General features: G+C 39.8%; 1 protein-coding gene across 3 annotated transcripts in view; it reads left to right on the top strand.

The window, feature by feature from the left end:
• pamr1b (peptidase domain containing associated with muscle regeneration 1b) overlaps positions 1 to 20344 on the top strand; it is a 295871-nt gene that overhangs the window by 153138 nt on the left and 122389 nt on the right. The window lies entirely within an intron of this gene.

Genomic DNA, 20344 nt, shown 5'->3' with positions numbered 1-20344 from the left:
CACTCTTTAAAACATCAGCTTTTTTTGTTTCTCAGAAAAAAGAAAACCATATGAGTTTGGAATATGGTTTAACTTAAGGAATATGGCAACTTTACACATTTGATTCATTCGTAATATATTTTTTGAGTTTCAGTGTCGATGAATTGATCCTGTAATACTCAACATGGCCGAGCAAGGCTGATGAGAAAGCTAACCAGAACAAGTCAGTGGAAATGCCTACAGATATCTCGAATCACTCTTATTCGGACGTGCACTTTGCTCTCTCTCAGATCTAATCTGACCTGGTTTGCCTGAGCTCGGCCCATCTCCAATGTCTGCTCTATAGGCCAGAGCAAAGGGCAGACCTGCGGGGCAGAACACGAAGAAAGTGTTTCGGCAATGGTCTGCCCTGCAGGATGAATCTGTTCAATCCCTCTTTCGCAGACAAAAGCCAGAGGTCTCAGTTTGGCCTCTGTACAAAGACACTGTGCTACTCTTGGCAGAACTATAAACATCCTTTCCTTTATGTGGGACACTTGCCGTTGGTTAAGGAAGGACTGGAATAAACAGCACCAAGATGTTCTTCCTCTCGTAAATCTCATATGTCCAATTAATTAGTTTATTAAGGTGGGGGGAAAGTGTGCGCCTCCTCTTGGTTGTTTCCAGACAGGTTTAATGTGCATTTAAGACTGAACAATGGGCTGCTCATTCATATGCAAAAGCGAGGTATACGGAGCAAGCCAGTTTTTGTGGCCAATGACTCAGTCACCGATTGAGGGGCAGTGGGGCATGACGAGAGGCCCTCCCTGTATCTGCCTGTTGCAGCTCTCTCTGCTCCGAAAAAAAGAAAGGGCTGGTCTCTACCCAGTGGGATGGAGTGGTGGGGAGAGGACAAAGAGCACAGCCGTGAAATGGCGCTTGTAAAAGACTGGCACCGGCTCCCTCATTGAGATGTCAATCTGAATCGTGGTTCTGTGGGATGAGGCCTGTCATATAGCTGTTGATGAGACAGTAGAGGGTTTAGGGCTTTTCATTGGTGTGGCTGGACAGAGGTGGGTCACGATCTGATGCTGTTGAGAACCTCTTCCTTCCCACTGCTTAATGCAATCATGTTTCAGGATGGTTCATACTTTTATATTTCATTTTGTTTGGTAAGTTGTCCTTTGCCTTAATGACAGCAACACTCAAGCCGCATGAATGTCACAAGTTTGTGTAGAATCCCATAGTCATATTATCCAGCGTGATTTGAGAACAACCAGCAGAATATATATAACTTATATTATTCTACAATTATAAATTATTTTCAGTCTGAAATGTGTATTTACAACTGGACTTTTTAAACCTGACTGTCTTTTGGAGCTTGACTTGACACTTATCTCCTTAAATATATCTCTCACATTTTATCATATTATTTTTTTACCTACTGTTCTCCAAAACATTGTTAAAAATGTGAATTATTATTTTTGAGGAGAATGCTAGAATGGGCAACCTTTAAGAAACTATAATGTAAATCAATTTAATTCACTTGATGTAGTCATAAAGCCCAAATAAGAAAAGTGATTAATATGTGAGATCTAAGACAATTTAATTGCAGCCAGTTCAGGGAATCACTAGAGTGTGACAGTACCAGTGTGCATGTGTGTGTGTTTCTGAGAGTGACAGAGATGTCAGTACTACTTGCTTCAGAAATGAACCTGATGGACAGAGAGACAAAGAGACTGTGTGTGTGATTGAGACGGAAAGACAATATAGATGTTCCTCAAGGCTATAAGAGTGGAAGCTGACCGACAGGAGGCGATAAGAATGTTAGACAGAAACAAAAGGAAAAGAGGCCTCGGAAACAAAGCAAGATTTTATTAACCTAGCTTTGTGTAAATGTCTTTATTTGTTTAACTTAAACTGCAGCTTTTAAAATGCAAATATGCGCTTTGTGCGGATCGGGGAAGATGGAAATAAAATGACGGATGAATAATAACTCATACTGATTGAAAAAGGAACACGTCTGTCATCATTATGTCACATAGCATGTTACATGTCAAATGTAAGCAAATTATTCTTATTAAGGTTTCTTAAACACTCTCTCTGTCTGCCATTTGGTCAGACAAGCAAAAAATCCTGGCCCAAATTCACACCATTGCTCGGGTGGCTTAGGACACTTTAACAAATACAGCATGTTTTAGAACTGCAGTGCTGCATGTTTTCAGAGAAATAATCTAATTAAAGGCTTATTTAACCAGACATTGTGTGACTTTTGCTTTTAATATTTCCTTAAATCCATTAATGCAGAAGCAGCAGTAACCTACATCTCTGAAGAAGGTGAGGATTGTTAGTGTTTCTGTTGGTGAATATTGTGTATACTGATAATTTCCAATAGTGTTTTTTGCAGAAGAACAGATTTTCTTTCAATTTCAGTTATGTTTAGATTTTGTTGGATTTGGTCACTTACATTTGAAATCCTTATATGAAAACATTATTTTCTACTTTAGTTAACTGTTATGTATAAAGATTAAAGTTTTGCAATAATGCTTAATCACTATAACACAACTAATTTACTCAGATTACAGGTTTCCCATTGCTGGTGATTTTAAAAGTTTTGCAGTTTGTCTCTTGATGGTCAAGGTTTTAGCCTATGGTGGGAAGACCACGTTCTAGGCCACACAAAAGGGCAATGTCAATCTCACCATTCTCACAAGCTTCGCCTTGGAGACTGACATTATTGGTCATGATGACACTGTTCATCATGTCACTCATAAGGTTTGTTTCAGGTAATTGTCTCCACTTAAAACAGGAATGGTTCATTGGCTTCCCCTTTTCTTGTCTTCCCTTTCAGAGTCCGCAGTAAGCAATCAGAGGGGTATTTAACCACACTCATTGCCCTTTTGTGCAAAACTGCCTTAGGTTCTGGTTTCATGATATATGAAGAAATAAACCATATTGTAGTTTCCAAAATACAAAAGTGACATGAACAATATTCATTTAGCCTTAGTGTCTGTTCTGCATATATTCTGATTTATTGCAAGACATCTTGCTTCTCATGTTAGTCATAGCGGTTGTCTTTGTTTGGATGATGGCGAGACAAAATGTTTCTGTTTTTGTACTCACAGTATAAGAAATTAGTTTGTTTTTCTGAGTTGTGAATAAATTCATTTTTTCCAGATGGCCTATAAAACCATTTCAGTTTTAAATGAAAATTGCTGCACCATCTTGGCATAATAACCCAAGTGTGAGGAAATGTGAAGAATAATTTATTTTTATTTTATTTTTTGAGAGGAAAAAAACTATTGTAAACGTTTTAATGTACATTAATTTTCTGTGGCCTTGACTTTGTGGACAAACTAACTTTACACAGTGAGTCTTTCTCTGCACCAGCATCTGAGGAGAACATCTCTGTTCAAAATGTGTGACAAGTGACAAGAACTTAGAAACAGGGACATGTGGAACAGCTTTGGTTGTGGGCGCAAAAACAAAGACTATGTGTTCCTGCTTTTAAAAATGGAAGGCCTATATTTTAAAGTAGGGTTTGTGCCTTTGAGAGCAGCTTGTTTGTTTAGACTGGAGGTAGTAATGTGGTAGAGGGAAACCAGGGAGACATGTGAGGAATGCAGCCGAAGCCTGACTTGGCCCCATCAAAGCCAAGGACTGCTGCCCAGGACACTGCTGCCCTTCTCAGAGCTGTCCTCTACCAATGCACCCCTCCATCCACAGAGAAAGAGCCTCTCTGACGTCCCTCTATGGAGCCTAATGGCCTCTCAGAGCCTGAACAATGAGGGACAGTGTGGATGGATTGAGACCGTTAGCCTCCCTGTTCATGTCTCGATAAGGCTAAGAAGTGTCTCTGAGGATGATGAAGCTGTGTTTTTTGTGTCTAGTCTATAAGCTGCAATAATTTTTACATATGGTATTTATTTATCTGGTTCAGAAACTAAAATGATCTCAGTTATGGTGCAGCATATGTAACAACATTTAAATATAAATGTATAATTGCACAAAATGAAAACCACTTTGAATGTTATTCAAATGAAATTTGAATTAATTAATTATTATTATTATTATATTTTGTTTTACTTTTTGTTTAACCAATTCATTTTGATTGTCTGAACAATCAGTCCACTAAAGATAAAATATAATAGAATGGATATTCTAGAAGGGTAGAGGACTTATCTTTAAATTAATTTTGAGTCACTTTGCTTATGAGCTATATGAGTTAAGAGCAAATCTATGCTGATCTGAAATCAGCTAAGCTATTGTCTCCCTATACTGAAAAGGTTTGAAAAGCAATGAATCTTTTAGATTCTTAATACTACTCAACTAATGCAAAGGTTTTGTCATGATTTACAATCTGGAAGTCAATACTAGTTGCAAAAGTCAAAACCGGTCTGATTTTTTCTATCTATCTATTTATTTATTTATTTATATTTTATATTTTGCTTCAGACCGGCTGTTTTTGAAAGGCCAAAAAAAAATGTCGAAATCTTTTGATTGTCACATCCTACTAAAAATAAATTACCATTTGGAAGTTGCAGTTGGTGGTTAGCTGGTTGGTGTAAATGTATGTTTTTGAATATCTTTTGACGGTTACTTAATTAAAAATTAGTATTGTAATAATTAAATATTTTCATATCACCAGTTATCACCAGAGTTCTCTTTATTTTGTTATAGATCACTATTCTAGACAAAACTGGCCCAGACAGTTGGCAACATGGCCGCCATTTTGTCACTTTGCCAGCTGGCCAGCTGAACCTAGGTGGTTGAACAGGTTCAGGAAGATTGAAAGATTTCAACATCCCCCCTTCAACACCAAAGGAAAAGCCAGGGATTTCTTGCAGAGTGTGAGAAAAAAAAAGATTAATGTTGAACTAAAGGGCTGAGCAAACACATCTTAAGGTGAAGACATAGCTTCTGTCTGAGCATTTAAGCAAACATACTGTGTGCTGTCTCATGTGGATCCGTCAGTCTGTCATGTCCTCACGATCACTGGCCCAACTGTCACCTCTCGTTGTAGCGCCCGCTGCTGACAACATGTCTGGGAGCACCAGAGTGGACACCGTTTGTTTGGCTCAGGCTAAGAAAGCATTGGCAGTTTGTTTTAATTACCCCCATGCTGGGTCTCCTCGCTGGGCTCCGTATGTGAAAGCTGGCCCTCACTCATAACTCTGCCAAACGGGGGTCCGAATCACGTGATCTGAGATCTCTGCACCTGAGGAAAGTTAAGCAGATGAACAATTTACTTTTCAGTTTATGTTAATGCCAAAATTTGATTGTTATGTGCACTTCCCCTAAATTCCGCAGGTCACATGTTGTTTATTACATATTACAGTATAACCTTTACATGGGCACACTGTGGACTAATTCATGTTCTTATCTTGACCTTGGTCCCTGTAATTAATAATTTCCACAACACAGAGATGCGGGTACAATGCCTTGACCTGAGAATAATAACAGGATTTCATGGCTCTAGATGAAACTGCATGTGGTCTTGCCTTCTGGCTCCAAATTGCAGGGGTAGACAGAAGCTTTGATATTTGTAGCGATGTTTGATGATCAAACAATACCTCTCGTGTACCTCATTCGACAAGCTTATCTAACCTCTTTGAAACCAGAGGCTCCTTTCTAAACTAGCAGCGCCTTGCTTTACAGCTCTAGCTAACTGTTGACTTTATATAACAATTAAGTCCAGACTTTCAAATCAAATATAATGTCTATGGCACTGGCTTTAATACTGCATTCCATATAATTAAATTAATATAATTAACTTTTTTAGCAACATGAGAAACAGGGCAACGGAATATACGGCTTAACATTTCACTTTAACTTTTTTTCCATATAGAAAACTAAATTATTCAAGAAATAATACCACATATTTGTTCCAGACTTGCAAAATTCATGTAAAAAAAAAAGTAGTGCGTAAATAATGACAGAGTTTGAGCTAACGTAGCTAACGTAGCTAATGTAGGCTACATTTCCATACATGTTCTTAAGAAGTACATGTTCTTAGCATTCATGTTAGCAAATGTTCTTTAGAGAAATCTCTCTGTGTGGAAAGGCCCTTCAGTTATTGCAAAACAACCTGTAATGTTCATACTTGTACATCTAAAGTGTTTTCTATGCAGAAGTCATGATTACCCACATGCTTTTTATAATAGTACATGGAAGCTATAAAAGGACCTGTGGATCATTTGAGAATCATTGATAGATGCTAAGTGAGACACAGTTCAAAGATCTGGCATAGACTTTATTAAAAACCTCACAGACACTAAAACCCTTATCATATCCTGTCATTTGAACTCCTTTAAATCCAGTTTTACGCACACAACACAGGCAAGGCTGGGCACTGCGGTTACAACAGAACACACACACACACACATACACACAAAACGGGTAAAAGCAGCTTCCTGTCCGGTAATTACACACTGGTTTCGGAGACCACAGTTTGGAAATTCAAGTTGTCCGACAACTTTCCCAGAACAGCCTTTGCAGTTGAGAGAACAGGGAGGCTGACGAGCCCCTCTGCCGTTTCCTGTTCTGGCCTGCCGGGCCAGACGCGTGCGAGTCCAAAGCACATGTCCGGTTTACTGTAACGGCACTCATTAAGACTGGAGGTACGCACAGGAAACAGGACATGGGCCCGTCTCTCTGCATTCTACTTGTTTAGTGCAATCTGCTGCACCCCAGCCTCTCTCAAAGAGAGAGAGTGAATGTTTGCGTGTTGAAGGGAGAAAAAAAAATGTTTCCTGGTTTTAAGCGAATGTGACTATTACAGAGGTATTAATGCCTGCAGATTGCATGCTTGTTCCTGCCCCCGCATCCGCCCGCACTTCTCCAGCCACAGCCGTGAAATTAGGACCATGTGTTCTGTGCACTGCTCCAGTTCGGCAACAAGACACAGGGCTGTTTTTCTTTCACGGTCCTTCTGCCGGAACTGCGGGCTCGGGAAAAAGTTGCACTAAACATACAACACACACCTCGTGCTTCCAATACAAAACACACATTTAGTGTCATTATGTAGTCCCTGGGATCTCAGTGGACATATTGTCTTGTAATTCATATTAAGGGGCACCCTTATTTAGGTTTGGGTGTTTTTATGTTAGTTATAATGGAGAATGTTCATCATTATCTTACCTCATCCTCCCTAATTGTAAAACTTTGGTTGTGTCTTGAACTCCACACTCATGCTAAATATATCAACTACTTGGAAGCAGTTGGAACAACACATGTATCAATGGATCTGCGATAGTTTGGCACTTAAATACAGATTCATTAATTTTTTTGTGATGATATCACATAAGATGTTTCTCAGTCCTGATACTATCAACTACAAAGAGGTTTTATGGGACAGTTCGTAGAAATTCTACATCAGCCATGTTTTCTTATATTAAGAGCTCTCAATGGGGGTGTGGATGCATTTTCGGGTGCTGTTGTTGAGTATGCGAGGTGGAAACTTAACTTAAAAAAGATCAGAGTATGCGTATCACAGACTGACATTTCTAAGTTGCTGGTGATATTTCTTCTTTAACCAGCTGTGGATGTATCTGGCCTCGTGCTGAGAACACAGATTGATGAGTTAATAATCTGGAATGGGAGTGCCGTTGTATTTGTCCTCAGTCACAGTCTGTAGACTTTGATTACACTTATTTGTCTTATCCAGCATTGGTTTTCTTGGGGGAGTGTGGGAAGACCTCGGTTTCCCGGCATACCAGGCAGTGATGCACACATGGATTCTCATACGCTGGATTGATGAGCTAAGTAAGAGCATCATCACCCCCAACCTCTCACCTCTCTCAGGTCACGCTCTCTCTCCATGCCTCCATCTTTCTCTTGGTCTCCATTTCTTTTTCTGGTTCAGGCATCTTTTCTCATATGTTTCCACATCAGTTTCCTTTTTGCCCATGAACTTTCAACCTTCCTTTAACCTAGCGCATTAATTAAAATTAAAACAGATTTGTCTCTTCCCACTTCAATAATGCTTGAGGTATGTGCCAGGAATGAGTAGAATTCAGCTACAGCACCCAGAATCTACTTTGTCTATTATATAACAATGTTATTAATATAAATAAATAAATAAATAAAATAATAATAATAACATAACATCTACATGTGCTGGTCACATAATTAGAAAAAAAAAGTTGATTTATTTCACTAATTCCATTCAAAAAGTGAAACCATATTATATTCATTCATTTCATTACACACAGACTGATGTATTTCAAATGTATATTTCTTTTTTTGATGTTTATAACTGAAAACTAAGGAAAATCCCAAATTCAGTATCTCAGAAAATTAGAATATTACTTAAGATTAATACAAAGAAAGGATTTTTAGAATTTTTTGCCGATATATATATATATATATCCTTTTTTCCAGACATCTTATGTTGTTGGATTAGATCAAATAAGTTTCAGATCATATATACAGCTCCTGTTTATATGAAAAACCTTATTTTGTGTACAGTTTTATATATATATATATATATATATATATATATATATATATATATATATATATATATATATATATATATATATATATATATATATATATATATAAATGTAGAAGTCTTGAGAACATTACTTTAAAATGCTCTTAAATTTAAATGATCACCACAGATGAGGACGGAGACATGCCGGAGCTTTGAAGAGCGAGGTCACAGGAGAGCAACTCCCAGGATTCATCAGCACATGAGGGACATAGATAGACAGAAAGATAAATGAATGAGAAAGTGAGAGATTGACCGGGCATCCACTCCCTGAGGCCCAGCGGAGATCTGACCCCTCCACCTGGGTAAACATTCAGTGCTGATCAGGGGGCTAAAGAATGCAGCAACCAAGAGACGTGGACTCAGGCTTTAACGGAGCGAGATTTGGGGGTCAGTTCTCCACAGGAACTGCTAGCTATCTGGAAGGTCAAGTTTATTTTTCCTGTTTGGTTGGGTGAAGGTTGATGGTGTTTTAGGAGGGGCAACAGGGTGGTCAATAGTTGAGAGAGAATTGTAACACATAGTCAAATGAGGACAGGAGATCAGACATAAAGTAAAACAAACACATTTATCCATAATCCATGTCTAACAAAAGGAAGATCTTTAATGTTGATTGACTAAATTCATAGGATGATTTACCTAAATGGTTAGTTCACCCAAAAATGAAATTTAGACTGTGTTTTACTCATCCTTGAGTCATCCTTTGTGTATATGACTTTCTTCTTTCAGACAAATCCAGTCAGAGTTATATAAAAAATTGTCCTGCTATTCCAAGCTCTTATAATTTCAGTCAGCGGGTGTTGCAGTTGAACAGTCCACAGGTCGTCAAATAAAGAGCACGCATTCATAATAAAATGTGCTGTACACGGCTCCAGGGGGTGAATAAAGGCATTTATTTAAGCATTTTAAGAGGAATGAGCTCTGTGTGAACAAAAGCCAGAACTAATGCTATAAAGAGTGTGTCGTATTGATGACACACGTTATCGTGCAACTCTTTAACAGGTGTTTTGAAGTCAGATCAACATTCAAGAAAAAAAAAATATGTGCAAACTGTAATGAAGCAGAGATCAGTTAGCTTCTCACTATCCGCGCTGAACCTAAGATTGTTCGCCAGCTTAAGTGAAAGTAAACATGCCTAGCGTTTTTAACTCATACATTACACGTCTCATCCTGATGTCACGTGTCATAATGGGACCTTAATGGGTTGTGTGTTAATGCACACACATATTCCGAGAAATCACTGGCAGTGTGAAAGGAGCAAAATCTAGCGACCCGGGAACAATTGTTGGGACACATAACCCATGTATTTTCCGGAATCTCAATGTGAAAGGGGCTTAAGATTTATTTGTGGATTCATCTGTGTCATTCTATTTATTCATCAAAATGTTACATTTTTGTTAATCTCTTTACATTAATTTGTGGATCATAATCTATTCAATCGATACGAATCTAATCTAATTCAATTCGTATCATTATTTTAATGTGTCATCTTCCCCAACATTAAAGGGAAATCAAAAATGAAATATCTTGATAGTTTGAATATGTCTCCAACACACAACAGAAGACCTGCAATTTTCTGTTGAGAAACAAAACCAGAAATCTCCTGTCACTAATGTTTTAAACTGTACTCAAATTTGCCAAGACATCAAAGTCTGCATTCAAAATTAAGACATCTCAATACCAAATCAAACATTTCTAATACTTCCAGGAGCATTTTATAGTCTTATATGTCAGCTATTGACTTGTATCTGTTTATTTTACCTATCCAATTTTTGAAGAAACATTTGAGAAAGTTTATACCTTAAAGAAGAATAACTGAGAATGCCATGAAGTGACGTGGGCAATGAAAGAGCAACCTCTGAGCAATAGGACCTTTGATAGGTATATTTTCTCACAATATTGCATTATTTTGTCAATGTGAATATAAGGATTCAAACTATTGGTCTAAGTAATTGCTTCTAGCCACAGTCAGTAAACTGAAAACTGGGTTTTAGATACAGTTCAGGTCATGGGAACATGGGGCTGTTATCTTTACGAGTCTGGCTGATTGTCCACGGCAAAACCCAGTGAAGGATATAAGGGCTCCTTTTGTAAGACTCTCATTAAACTCCAGCGCCTCCCCAGTGTTGTTTTTTACTCCTCGCCTCCTGTTTATTTAACATCCTATCCCACTGCTATGGATAACACTATCCAAAAAGCCTTAATCCGTTTTTCCTTTGCCATAGAAATGACATTGGCAGATAAAAACAGAGGCCTATCTCTGCAAGGTACCTTGCAAGACCAGGTCATAGATAGCTGATAATAGGACAGTGTGAAGGTTGTCTTCCAGGCCTTGAGATAGCACGTTTTGCACTGTAACACAGTGGTTGTGGTGTACTTTGCATCATCAACAGTGCTTTGACTGTGTCTTTGTTCAGCAGCAGCCCATATCACAGTTGTGTTTCTAATTAAGCCGGAGAGATGGAGACAGACAGGCTGCCGGTTGCCTCCGACACTCTGGTGTGGCGCTGCTGTAAAAAATTTGCTCCCCACACTTCCTTGCCTATGCACGGTCTATGACCCTAATCTTTCATTCCTGTGCCGGAATTCGGGTTGAGTTCTTAGAGCTGTCAGTATTTGCTAGTTGTCATACTTAATTTGTTAATTGGGATATTTATACACACACACACACACACACACAAATACATTTTATATATATATATATATATATATATATATATATATATATATATATATATATATATATATATAAATGAGATGATAGTAGGTTAGTTAATACTTGATTTGAATCCACCAAAAATGTTGTGTCAGATAAGTTGCAAATGTGACATGATGCTTTTAAAAGGTAATTAAGAACACAGTCTTTAAAATCAAAGTTAACTCGATTGTGCTATCCATATAATTGTAAATAGTCAAGTGAGAAACTCACAATGGCATTTATTCTGACACTGACAGACAATTCTGTAAACATAATTAAAAGATTATAGGACTCCTTCTTTTAATCCTTTCTCTTTTCTGCTATACAATGTCCTCTCCCCTTTCATGCATTAAAGACCCCCTTATCTGTCCCCCCTGAGGTTCTGCCACAGGAAAGAAGGTGAGTAGACATACTGCTGCTTATCTTGTTGGGGAGGCCACAGAGATAAGGCTTTGCTTTCCCACCCATCTGACCAATTTCATGCTGACCCTGATTCTCCCACTGCTCAGCCTGTGTCACCCATTAAAATAAAACTTTTGAGATTACATCAGACCTCAATGTATGTAAGCAGATTTCACTCTTTGCCACCTCAAGCTAAAATCTATTTTTGTGCTTTCTTCCCATCAGAGAGGTGTCTCACACAAAGTAAAATCTTCTCAACCACTCCTCTGCAGGGCTATCTCTGTTGGCTTCAGGCTTAGCACTTGGAGCCAAGCAGTCCCACACAGACTCCAGCCCAGCAGCCCTGATAAAATGGCACAACAGAGGGGGGCTGCAAAGTGGTGGGACAGCATTGATAATGCCAAGGATCACAGGAACACATTCCCCCTTTGATAAAACATGCTGTACTACTGGAGAACATCACTTACTAGGTTCACATATCATACAGTCCTGAATGCTGAAAATTACTGGTGACATAATGGCTGTAATGAGCTATTGCTGTATATATATATATATATATATATATATATATATATATATATATATATATATATATATATATATATTAGGGCTGCTCCGATCACGATCGGCCGATCGTTAATGCGCATCTCGTCAGTAAAGCCGGTTCTCTAATCAGCGGTTAATTCCATCAGGTGCGTGATTTCACATAGAGCAGCTGTTACTACACAGAGCCGTTGTTAACTGAGAAGATGTGCCAAAAAACACTGATGGAATTAACCGCTGATTAGAAAACCGGCTTTACTTATGAGATGAGCATAACGATCGGCTGATCGTGATCGGAGCACCCCTAATATATCTCACACTGATATTTCACACAGAAAGTAAGATATTAAAGAGCAGGTCATATAGGGTTTAAAACAATTATTGCATGGACTCTGAGGCTATACCGTGAACTTTACACATATGGGATCAAGCCCTCTTCAAGTATTCAGCGAGTGAGGGATGGAGGAGCTCAACAGGGTCTACAGTACAGAGACTCTAGAGTAGTTTTGGCAAGCCGACACTAACCCAAGCCTCTCAGTGCCACTCCCCGTTTGAGGTGAGAACACGGGAGGATACCAGCTCCAAACAAAGGATATAGAATCTGGAGGGAGACAGCCTTCTGCCCTTGCTGCAAAAATGAAAGCATGACCCAGATCAGGTACCTCCGGGGGTCTTCTCAATGAGAAGAACGCCACACGATGAACCAGTTCCACTTCAAGGTGTAAGCATTTCGTAGATGGTGCTCTTGTCGAATTGATGATGTCCACTTCCTCTTGGGATAGGTCACCAAGAACCTCCGCATCCCATCCAGGGACCAGACATGAAGTGTGTGCCACAGGGTGCCCCATCTCTGAGTTAGTAGATCCTTCCTCAGAGGAATCACCCAGGGAGGGACTGTCGCGAGGACTACTAGTTCTGGGAACCAGGTTCGAGTGGGCCGTATGGTATGGACCTGCTCCTTGTCCTCCATGATCTTGCACAGCATCTGTGCAAAAAGCTCAGTGTGGCAAATGCATAAATGTAATAGTGTGCCAGTACATCCATGCTGAGTGTTCCCTCAGTCAGGGAGTAGAACAACTGCAGCTAGAGGTCTCTGGAGAGGCAAACAGGTCTACCTGTGCGGCACCAAAACGTTGCTATATCGACTGGATGGTCCGGCGATGGACTTGCCACTCTCCCGGAAGAGTAACTCGAGACCACTCGTTGGCCATACGGTTGAGCAGGCCCGGAATGTGAATGGCATGAAGTGACCTCAGAACCTTCTGACTCCAAAGGATGAGGTGGTGGATGAGTTGAGACGTGATGGGAACGCAGACCATCTTGTCGGATGAACTACGCAACAGTTCGGAGCAGCACGTACTTGCCTCATAAGCGCCCTTTGAGACGGTTCAAGGCAAGACACACTGCTAAAAACTGTAGGCAATTGATATGCCAGTACAGATGGGGAGCCCGACCATATTCCCGACACTGCTTCCCCATTGTGCGTGGTCCCCAAAAATAAATCGGTAAATCACAGCATGCCTGGAGACCTGCTTCAGGGGCTCTCCTGCCCAGAGAAACATAAGATCTGATCACAGGGTGAAGGTTTGGCAACAGGCTGGTGTAACTTGGACACAGTGAATGCCGAACTGCAATGCCCACCTCGGGACTCGGCCATGAAGCCAGTGCTGAATCGGTCTCATATGCAATAGCCCTAGCGGTGTAAGTGCCGCTGCAGCTGCCATATGCCCCAGGAGCCTCTGAAATATTTTCAGTGGGACTGATGTCCTGTCCTTGAACAAATTCAATCAGGTCAGCACCAACCGCAAACGTTCCTCTGTGAGGCATGCTGTCTGTTCGACCGAATCTGTCTGAAACTCCATACCGAGAAAAGAGATCCTCTGTGTTAGGGAATGTTTGATCTTTTCCCAGTTGACCCGCAGACCCAACAGGCTGAGCTGGTGGAGCACAAGGTCCCTGTGCTTGCACAAGTGATCCTGAGACTGTGTTAATATAAGCAAATCATCGAAATAGTTGAAGATGCCAACACCCTTCTCTCTGAGGGGAACAAGAGCCATCTCCACAACTTTCATGAAGACACAGAGAGACAGGGACTGGGGCATGACCTGGTACTGATATGCCCGTCCTTGGAACGCAAACTGCAGAAATGGTCTGTGGCACAGAAAGATCGACACATGAAAGTATGCGTCCTTCAGGTCAATCACTGCAAACCAATCTCGGGGATGGTAACCGATGAAGGACCAGGTTTTATACACGCAGGTCCAAGTCTAGTCTTCATCCACCGCTTTTCTTAGGTACAATGAAGTAAGGGCTGAAAAAACCCTTCCTCATATCAGCTCTACTGATCCTTTACCAGTAGAACTGCAATCTCCACACACAAGACATGAGCATCTGCCTCCTCCACTGTTATGAAGTGGATGCCGCTGAACTTGGGGGGATGCTGGGCTAACTGAAGCACATAGCAGAAGCTGATGGTACACAGAAGCCAGCAAGACAGGCTGGATAACAGTAGCCAGGCACCCAGAAACCATAGGGCCTTTGTTGACACTCTCGAATCGCCTGCTGCTGCTGGCTGATGAAGAAGGAGGATCAGTGAAGCCTGGTTTTGGGGCCATCCACAACTCTCCTTGCACTCCTGGGACCCAGACATAGAAAAAAATGCTCTTTCATCGAGATTGGCAGCTGCCAGGATGAGCCCTAGATTGTGGCAGAGGCAATGGAGACCCACCCCCCTTTTTTGAGGAAACGGAGCCTGGCCCCCAGCTTCGAGATGCTAATCTTTCCACAATGGGAAAATGACTCATCCATGACTGCCACCTCAGCATGTTTAATGCCCAGACATGTGAGGCAGAAATAGTGACCATCACCGGTCACCAGGTAACGACCGCATGCAGAAACGCACGGGTGAAACGGAATCTTTAAAAAGATGACCCATCATTTTACAAAGACGCACCCATGTAAGCTCTTTTAGAGAAATAGCTCTTTCAGGGAAATACTCTTTTAGTGCTGAGGCACACAGGGGAATGGCCACTTGCAGCAAAACATGGGGAAGTGCAGACTGAAGTGTGCAACTTACTCAAACACAGAAATGACCACCACTGTACTGTACCCCCAACACCAGAAGCTTCCAAGAGTAAGTTGAAATCGTAGCTTACTGAAGAGACTTGGAAGGAGCCGAATGATGTTGTTGCTCAGCTCTGAAGTGAAAAGCTGGTATGCATTGCACCTGCTGCCTCTTTATGCTCATGCTGTGATCAGCTGCAGCTTGATGCAGTAATTGCATGCCAATGTGTATTGGCTCATTTACTTTACACTCAAAGTAAATTGGTCTCTTGAAGCGAGATCTCAATTCATCTGTCACTGATGTGGTGTTAAGAGTGACTGTCTGAGAGGGAACTAATACACATCGATTTTTAAAAGAATTTCTCGTCTTCTGCATATCAATAGTTTTTTTTTGTGTGCTGAAAAACAGTGTTTTTTTACAAAAGTGATGCAATGCAAATTACAAGTGTTTAAGGATTGCGAAACATCCCAATTATTTAGGATAAAAATAAAATCCAATATGTATAACAATAAACAATAAGTTATTTGTGTGGGCAAAACGAGATGTGACATCAAATATACTGAGCCACAGCTTGTGGTTCACTCAGAGACAAAAATAGCACATTTATTGTGAGTTAAAAAGTCCCACCCATGTATTATATAGTTGAGAGGGTCCTGTATTTTACTCAAGAGGCAACAATAACAGAACATGAATTTTGGCTTAACATGCTACCAAGTAAACTCAGGCGTTTAAGCTATATGGACACAAAAATAGCATTTGAGATGTTCTGTTGGACATTTGATGTGTGTTAGTGTGTGGGGTTGGGGGGTTACTTTACTTTTTTTTTTTTTATTAAGGCTCTCTAAGTCTCTAAGTCGTTTGGTGGGAAAGAAAAAAATAGCTGAAATGTATTTTGGCGCCACTCTTCTATACCAAACCACACAGTTGTCTCTTAGATGCCAACTTCTGTGCTGTATTAGTGCTGCATTCAGTGCCTCTGAACATGCTTTCAGTTGCTTTATTAAGAGGCTTTTCAGTAGTGGGTCTACATTAAATATATCTTTGTCCATAAAACTGCCATTGAAGTGAGATGGCCTCAGTTGAACCTTGTATCCAGTCACTCAACTGAAGGAGGGGGGCATACCTGATGTGAGTAGATGTGGTAGAATCATGGGCATGCCCCTGTTCCTGCCTCGTCCAACCTGCCCTTAACTCTGAAGTCAAGTCAAGTCAAGTCACCTTTATTTATATAGCACTTAAAACAAAATACATTGCGTCAAAGCATCTGAACAACATTCATTAGGAGAACAGTGTGTCAATAATGCAAAATGAAAGTTAAAGGCGGTTGATCATTGAATTCAGCGATGTAATTTCTGTTCAGTTTAAATAGTGTCTGTGCATTTATTTGCAATCAAGTCAACAATATCAAGTATAACAATAACTAAGCAAGCCAGAGGCAACAGCGGCAAGGAACCAAAACTCCATCGGTTACAGAATGGAGAAAAAAACCTTGGGAGAAACAATTCCAGGCTGGAGCAAAGTCAGTTTGTGCAGAAGAATCATCTGTTTCCTGTGGTCTTGTCCTGGTGCTCGTCTGAGACAAGGTCTTTACAGGGGATCTGTATCTGGGGCTCTAGTTGTCCTGGTCTCCGCTGTCTTTCCGGGATATAGAGGTCCTTTCTAGGTGCTGATCCACCATCTGGTCTGGATAAGTACTGGATCCGGGTGACTGCAGTGACCCTCTGATCTGGATACAGACTGGATCTGGTGGCTACGGTGATCTCGGGAATAAGAGAGAAACAGACTAATATTAGTGTAGATGCCATTCTTCTAATGATGTAGCAAGTACATCCGGTGTTATGGGAAGTGTTCCCTGTTCCTAACTGGCACACCTATGTTCCTAACTGATGACGAAGAATTGACAGAGCATCCATCAAGTCTTAGACAGTGTTCTAGGTTATAACATGCAGAGTTTTTAGGTCCTATAATTAACACCTCTGTTTTTTCAGAATTTAGCAGTAAGAAATTACTCGACATCCAGTTTTTTATATCGACTATGCGTTCCATTAGTTTTTCAAATTGATGTGTTTCACCGGGCCGCAAAGAAATGTAGAGCAGAGTATCATCAGCATAACAGTGAAAGCTAACACCATGTTTCCTGATTATATCTCCCAAGGGTAACAACATAAAAACATAACATGAACATAAAGCTCCCTCGTCAACCATGGGCATACCCCTGTTCCTGCCTCGTCCAACCTGCTATTCACTCTGAACATAAAGCAGCCTTGTCATGTGCAAAAGCCACAAAACACTTGTATAGCACCCTCCATTCTGCCCACATCACAATCGTTCCCAAATGTTTAGTCCAAAAAATAACCTTGAAGAGTTTCCTGTGTTTTAGATATTCTTTGAGATTTTTTGGAGGTTTGAGGGTTGTACACCCTTATGAAACAAAAATATATTGCAGTATATTGAAAAAATATCATGTAATATATTGGGCATATATTCTTATATATATTTATTTTTTCCAATATATTGCAATATATCATTTGTATATTTTGCAATATATTATATAATATATGTATCATCAATATATTATTAAATGTATTCAAATATTAGAAAATAAAAAGGGAAAATAATATATTACAACATATCACAATATATTTTAAGAAATATATTGGTAAATATATTTTCCTTTCGTAATGGCAGGAGCTAGCATGAGGTCAATCTGCATTGAGACAATTAAGGAATATAGTTCAACTACCATGTCCGTTGTCATTTACTTTCATGTTTTCATATATATATTTGTGTTCCCCAGAAAAAATGAAATAATAAATGATGACAGAATTTTCTTTTTTGATTGACTGCTTGGACACTAATGGAAGAGAACTGAGCTGAGCTGGTTAATGACATCACTGAATCAACAATGAACTGACTTTAACTGATAAACTGACCAGATTGATAAACTGACCACAACTAATAAAATACCAGAATGAACCAATTAAGTAAAATAAATCAGATTTTCCAATGCCACGTTTGAGAGACAGGATAGTTACAAAAAAGCGCTTTTGAATTTATTCACAATTATCACCATTCACACCAGTCAAAAGGGGAGCATTTGCAATATGCAACAATATTTTTTGTTGAGGGTGAAATAGTGTGCATATTTAAGATTAAGCTGAGGGAGTATAGAATATTCAGATTTACTGGGCCAAATAAATTTCTGGATGTAGTTAAAGTCAGCTTGTGTAGTTTCACACATACCATTTACTGAGACTACTGGAATATTGTCCAGCTAATGAATGTAAAGATGACGTTCCATGGATGTAGGGGAATGTGTGTTTCCTAAGTTTTTACAGAAAGAAACTGTGCATTGAATTCCAAATCACCTCATCTGCAACACAAGTTCACCCTAGTGGTCAGTTAAGAGATGTGTCAACCCCTGACAAAGCCTGATTGTTTGAAAGAAGTGATAATGACATTCAGGAAGGTCATAATAATCTGCCAATGCAAATGATTGACTTTCTTTCTTGTATCCATCTTTCCTCCGCTTTCTTTCTTTTAGATTCTTGTGCACAAAGATGCCTTTGAGCCAGATGGGTTCTGTCTCTATTGCCCTCTAAAACTTAGGGAGAAATTCAGGAACTATAAGGACTTTGTGAAGAAGTTTGGGAGAGTGAGAGGAAAGGAAGCAGGGAGGGTGCTCTGGAGGAGAAAGAGGAAGCTGTTTGACTGTAATTTACAGCCCTAATAAATACCCTCTCTTTAGCCTCTAACCCCCATATCTGCCCGCCGGCTCCCTAAAAACTTAATCATTCCCTTGTTGTCCCATCAGTAGTCCTCAGCGAGGCATTTGCTGTCCTTGTGCCCCACTGAATGAGGCCAACATCGACCCTACTGTAAAAGCAAACAGCTTCCTCATTATCACCTGTCTGTGCCGTCACACTGACCAAGAACTGTGGCCCACCCCTGAGTGATTCCACCAGATATGGATGCTACCCCCGTTGGTAGTTAAAGGGTTAGTTTACCTAAAAATGTAAATTCTGTCATTATAATTACTCACTTTCATGTCATTCCGAACCCATAAGTCCTTTGTTCATCTTTGTAACACATATTATGATATTTAAGATGAAATCCGAGAGCTTTCTGACCCTCCATAGACAGCAACACTAACACACTACCACATTCAATGCCCAGAAAGGTAGTAAGGACATCATTAAAATGGTCAATTTTATGATTTATCTCATTTTTGGGTAAACTAATTATCTGAGAACTGGTGTGAACCACATAAGTTTGGAACTTGATACAACACAAGGTGCAAGTTTTCGAAAAGTGCAATTTTGTTGCAGCTTTTCTCTTAATGTCAATGCTCAAGTGATGGACAAAAACCCTGTTCCACGTTGTGGAAGAATAAATCTGAGAGGGTAAGTTAGGGAGTTTGGAACTTTCTTTATCATTCTTGAGCTCTGCTTTTTTATCTATGAGCTGTTAAATGGAGAGGGAATGTTTTCATTAGCATCTGTTCGGGTCTGGGAGTTCCACTGTGAAGCAATGATGATCCATCCTCAGCCTCAATCCTCCCGTCTCCTGGCCGGAGAAAATCACAACACCGCAAATAACATTTACCCCCATTCCTGATTACAGAAATGATTACAGAAATACAAAATACAATGTGTGTTTTTTTTTTTTTATTAGAAGTTCATTGACATGCCCTGAACACATCTTGTGGATATGAGCAAGTTTATCAGCAGTATGATTCACCAAGCTGAGAATGTCCATTATAGTGCCTGTACACAAACAGAAAGACAAGGAAAAACAAAGAGGTTTGTGGGTAAGCAATAGTTAAAAAACAAAACAAAAGAATAGTCAAACAAAGCGAGTTTACTTTGTGGTTACTTGGAGACACTTAACTGTGTGGAAACTGCCACAACAAAGAAGAAGTGGAACATAAATCACCTTAAGTGTCGCATTCACACTGCATTTCACAGCCCTGCAAACTTTCGCAGACAAACCACCGTTTATAAAATGCACAAAAGTTGCATTTAAAGTGCGGTTTAAGAGGTGAATATTTATTCTTGACATCAGAATTTCATCTTACACGTATATTTAAAATTCTCTGTGGTATCTGAGGTCTATAATTGTTTGAAAACGGATAGTGGAGAAATTATTCAGTTGCATGCAATTTTGCTCAGACTACGTCAATGGC

The sequence above is a fragment of the Carassius gibelio genome, chromosome B25 (assembly GCF_023724105.1).
Source record: "Carassius gibelio isolate Cgi1373 ecotype wild population from Czech Republic chromosome B25, carGib1.2-hapl.c, whole genome shotgun sequence".
Taxonomy (NCBI): domain Eukaryota; kingdom Metazoa; phylum Chordata; class Actinopteri; order Cypriniformes; family Cyprinidae; genus Carassius; species Carassius gibelio.
Note: the sequence above shows the minus strand (reverse complement) of the source record. Positions and strands in the feature narration are given on the sequence as shown.